The 5,510-nt window shown below is 46.3% G+C and overlaps 1 long non-coding RNA gene across 1 annotated transcript; it reads right to left on the bottom strand.

Annotated features, from left to right (window-relative positions):
• Positions 1–168: 168 nt before the first annotated feature.
• Positions 169–3,887, bottom strand: LOC115286598. Its single transcript, XR_003906155.1, has 3 exons — positions 3,564–3,887; positions 2,493–2,606; positions 169–341 (listed from the first exon to the last, which is right to left on the bottom strand). It is a non-coding gene; the product is annotated as an uncharacterized LOC115286598 (long non-coding RNA).
• Between the last annotated feature and the right edge of the window lie 1,623 nt (positions 3,888–5,510).

Genomic DNA, 5,510 nt, shown 5'->3' on the forward strand with positions numbered 1-5,510 from the left:
TATTTTTCTTTGCACATAGAGATGTCATCCTCTGTCTTCTGTCTCCTTTGCTTCTGATTGGAAGTCAGCAGTGATTCATACCAGTTGTTTCTCTGGGTGATTTCAAAATGTGTTGTTTATCTCTGGTTTTTAGCACTTTGGCGTTGGCATGGTGTGTCTAGATATGGGTTTCTTTTCACTTAACTTTCCTAGAGAAATTCCCCCTGCAATTAAATGATTAGATAAGAATGTTTTGAAATCATGTCAGTTATTTTTAGGTAAATGAATTTATATAAAGCATTTAGATGCATGCTTTGCACAAAATTTCAGCTGTTATTATTGAAGTCATGTTTCCAAGTTACCTGTGAAAATATGCAAAAATCATTATTTCATTTACATATTTGAAACTGTAACTCGGTATTATTTAATGTGTAATTATTTTGTAAGTTTATATTTATTTTGAGAGAGAGGAGAGCACAGCAGGGGAAGGGCAGGGAGAGAGAAGGAGAGAGAGAATCCCAAGCAGGCCCCACCCAGGGGTTCCTTATTGTGTAATAATTTTTTAAGAAAACATTATTCCTGGTTCAACTGGGTGGTACGGTTGGTTGAGCATCTGACTCTTGGTTTTGGTTCAGGCCATGATCTCATGAATTGTGGGACTGAGTCCTGTCTTGGTCTCTGCCCTAACAGCATGGAGCCTGCTTGGGATTGTCGCTCATGCTCGCTCTCTCTCTTTCTCTCTCTCTCTCTCTCTCTGTCTCTCTCTCTCTGTCTCTGTCTCTGTCTCTCCCCCACCCCCCACCCCTCCTCCTCCCCACCTCACAAAAATAAATAAACTTAAAAAAAAGGAAACATTGTTCTTTACACATGGAGCAAAGGTAAACTACAGCCATGCATCCCCTGTAGCTATTACAATTCCCAATTACACGAATATAAACTAATGTGGACGGTTCTGTGCACCAGCTTCACAAGGAGAGAGAGAGACAACTGTTATGGTTTCATAAGACTTCAGACAATCCTGAAACAGGAAGCAATTGGAAAGGGTTGAAGGCAAAACTGCCTGTGCCCAGGAAAAGGCTTCTCAGACTCTTTGAAGTAGAAAATTCAGTGACTTTGATGTGATTTGTAGGTAATGGGAAGCACTTTGAAAAACTGCATGTGTTTGTTAAGTTTCTTGGAGGGTTGGCCTTTCTGAATCATGCCATTTTCTCTAAAATAATGGTTTATTTCAAGAGAATAATAACTAATTTATATGTGGTGGCTTCCTAGTTCACAAAGAATTTTTAACACATTTTATCTCATTGAATCCTCATAAAAATGAACAGAATCATCATCTCTTTTATTTGTAGATTCAGAAAGCTAAGCTAAGCAACGCATTGTTAAGTGCGAACTGTAAGAAACTTGGGCCTGGAGGGAACTTCCCTGTTTTTAGTGTCTTATTGCACCTGAGTTCAGCCTCAGCCCCTCCATCCTGACCCGGAGTCTACCTTCTGGGCCTGCGCTGAGGGCTACGTGACTGTCCTCAGGGGCGAGGACAGAACAAATGAGAAGACGAGGTCACGTCCCTTGCTAATGGTTGTGTGTGACACAGTTTGCATACTTTGTCCTCGACACAATGGTTGCCCCCTTGACACTCCCCTACACCCCTAAACCGCGCCCTCAAAATAACAAACGTCGTCCTACGTCCCAGGAGAAGGCCGCTCCCTGTATCACTTTGTAGCCTTTTCACACTGACCGCCCCACCCCGCCTCCCGCTTGCCTGCTCACTGGTCAGAAGGAGCCCGGAGTCCTTGGGCTCGGGCCGCACCTGCAGAGTCCCTGTGAACTCCGTGCGGTCCCGGCGGGTCAGAAAGACCCGCTTCGTTCGGCTCAGGGTCTCCCTTGGTCTCTGTGTCTCTCGGCATTAGCAGTTAGTGTCTGACCTGGGCATTGAAAGCATACTTTTCCGTGCCAAACCACATATAGTTGAACACTCCACATGATTCCATCGCGAATAAAGACTCATTAAATAGCCCGTCACATCGTGAAATGAATCCACAGTAACTACAACCTAAACACTGGAATTCAGCAGGTTTGGCACCTACTGAACCCCGGGGTGCCACAGGGATTGTGGAGGGACAGGAGAGGGGTGCAGTTGACGGCAAACAGCACCAGCACATCCACAAGGGACAGAGAACACAGTTTTAGGCCTGACTCTTAAGAGTGGATCAACAGAAAGAAGAGGGTCAACAGGAGAGAGGGGATGATGCAACACAGACCGTAGCATGCAGAGACAGTGAGGATGAGAACTCTCAGGAAAAAGACAAGAGTACCCAGGAGTATTCCACCAGGGGGTAAAAAAAAGAGTAAGTACAAAAGATAAAGGAGTGATCACAAATGCCAGTCACAACACTGCAGCAGCGATACGTAAACATTTAGACCATGTCTGTAATCCGAATTGCTCCCCAATAATACAGATGGATTGGGTAACATGCCTCAGACCCAGGGCATATAAGAAATGATGTGCAACTTACAGCAGGTCTGGCTGACTTCAGAGTCCACTCTCTTAATGACTCTGGGACTTTGGATTCGTGTGTAAAGGTGCCTGTGGCAGGAGCCCTGGGCATCAGGCACGTCACAGAGCAAGGCTGTAAATTCACAAGCAGGAACAGGGAGAGAGAAAATGAGCCCTCAGAGGCAGGCGAGGAAGACCCCCAGGGCAGGGAAGCAACATCAACACACTGACCCCTTGGCTCCCCACATAGCTTTTTGTCTGGCAAGGCAGATAATAAAAAAGTCGTTTTCAAATCTGGAAGTGCTAAAACATCTTCAGTAAAGAGATTTCTATGTTTTCCCAGCATGTGATTCTTACTCCCAAAAGCACCCTCTTTATTTAAATTCTCAGTGAAGAACTGAGCAGATTCTAACTGAAGCAGTAATCCCATTTAATATTTGTATATTCCTTTTATAATCCAAAGAGACTTTGCACACATATTATCATTTGGTTCTCAAAAGTTTGGTGAAGAGGTTATTGAAGTTTCAGAGTTTATTTAAGAAGGAAAAAAATCATCTCAGTGAGGCACAAGATCAGTAGAAAAAGCAAAAACAGGCATTACACAGACTTGGGTTCACATCGTGGCATAGCCCAACAGTTAATTAGTTTGTGACCCTGGGTGAGTTACGAATTTTTCTGAACCTTGATTCTCTATATGCAAAATAGTGGTTATAGTGCCTGGATTACAGGTTTTCATTCATATCGTGTAAGCGATGCGTAAGATACTCAACTGTGCCTGAAACTAAGCGGAAGCTTGATGAATTTTAGCTCTTGTTATACCTGGTCAGGATTCTTGGCTTCAAGTGATCAAATTCTGATAATAAAATGTATTTATTATCTTAACCAAACTGCAGGAGCAGGAAAGATGCAGTTAAGTCTTAAGGCGACAATCAGGGACACCTGGGTGGCTCAGCTGGTTACGCTAACAACTCAGGTTGTGATGCCAGTGCTGTAGGATAGAGCCCCTCATTGGGCTCTGCACTGGGTGCGGAGCCTGCTTTAAATTCTCTCTCTCTTTCCCTCTCTCTCTGCCCCATCCCCACTTGTGTACCTGCACATGTGCTCACTTGCTCTCTCTCTCTCAAAACAAACCACAATCAGCTGCATGAAAGGAGCGGGGATATCACTCCATCTTATCTCCCAGATCTTCTCTGGCTGTCATTTTCACTCTTTCTTATTAAAGATTGTTTCTTTTCATGGGGGCCAATGAGACCTCTGATGGATACCAAGTTCAATATCCTCTGCCACGGAATAGAAATTAGAGCATAACTCTCTGGGTCCTGATCCAGGGTCAAGTGCCCCTTCCTCCACCTCTGTCTTCCTCACTTGTGGCCAGAGGGTAGTTGTCATGTAAGAACATGGCATCCATCAGCCATGTGGGTGGAGGGGGACTGGAATGGGGGCACCAGTGCCCAGGAGAAGGTGGTGATGGCACAGTGACATCATAGGAGTTCACTAAACAATTACAGTTTCACAAGGTCACAGACCTAGCGTCAGAGGTGAAACTTAGACTCACACCAGACTCCAAGTCACCTGTTTTCTGCCGTATGAGTGCTGACGAAAGCTACCAGCCATCCTGCCACTGGACACTGGGTGACACACAGACAAGGACAGGCTCCCTCTGTGTGACTTGCTGAGTATCTTCTTGACTAGGAAGAGAATGGAGAGCTTCCTGACTGGTGAATGCAGAGGCTCCAAGTCACCCTAAAACAATGAAAACCATACCCCCCAAACCCCAGTGTCGTTGCTAAGACAGCAGTGGTCTGGGATACGCTTTGTCCTGAGACTCAGATCAGGGTGTGGCTACGGAGGCAGTGGTGGAATTAGGGAACATTCGACCACGAGAGCCAGCACTCAGCCCACAGCGTGGGGCTGCTCTGCCCCAGAACCACGCTCCCTCCCAGTCGGTATCTTTAATGACTCCTTTTCTCCTTCAGGTTGAAATGTTCATGTATGTTGGGGGTCAGGACACCTTTTGCAATCACTACTGCCTTAAAGTTCTTGAAGGAGCTCACAAAAAGACAAAGGCCAGTTTGGTGTGCCATAATTTTGGAGGTTTTATTTTTGGCCAACCGAAGAACCATGCCTGGGAACAAGCGAAACTAAACCCCAAATCTGTCACAAAGATGTACAGTTTTAGCCCAGACCTACAGGCTAAGGAAACCTTCTTCCAACCTATTACAAAATGCTATTTGGAGTCCACTCAGAGGACTGCATCTCAGAGGGTTTGAAGGGAAAACCGGGGACAAATGGCTTGTGTCAAAACCTTCACTCTTTGTTCTAGTTGATGCTAAGATGCTGGGCTCTTCTGGCATCTCTGCCCACAAACCAGAACTTGGCCACTTGGCACTTGGGTTTTTCCTCCACATCCAGCAACACAAGATGTAAATACTTCTACATATCAACCAGAGAGACGGGGAGTGGGGGGAAGCCTCGTGGACAGTCCGGGAGTTCAGGCAGGGGGCTCATCACAGATGAGAACACGTCATCTATAGCATCATACGCTACTGAGTCCTACAGCGCCTGTAACTCCAGACCTTCAGGGCTTAATGAAGACCCAGGGTGAGCTGGGTTTCTATAACTTGCAAATTCATGGGTGAAAACTAATCCAGGGCAGGAACCATTTGTAGATCCTGAATCCTGACAGCCAGCCCAGGGCCTGACAGAGGGTAGGTGTCTAATTAGCATTTATTAGCTGAGCTGACATGAACAAAGGCCTACTTTGCTCCCAGTCAGGGTTCTGGGAACTACTATTGTCAACCACCCCACCCCAAACAATGGCTGAAAATACTCTTTCATAAGTGTTTGGTCACAGGAAGGGTGTCAGGTGGGAAGCCTTCAAGCAGAGGGTGACCAGTTGGCTGGGAACTGGCTCCGGTACCCCACACGTTTGAGGGTGCTGCCATGGGCTGTCCTCTGGGACGTCAGTCCCCGGCCTCTCTGTGTGGCCCTGCTGCCCCTCCTGGGGGTAGTCAGATGTCTTCCATGAGCCTCCCCG

The sequence above is a fragment of the Suricata suricatta genome, chromosome 3, assembly GCF_006229205.1.
Source record: "Suricata suricatta isolate VVHF042 chromosome 3, meerkat_22Aug2017_6uvM2_HiC, whole genome shotgun sequence".
NCBI classification, from domain to species: Eukaryota; Metazoa; Chordata; class Mammalia; order Carnivora; family Herpestidae; genus Suricata; species Suricata suricatta.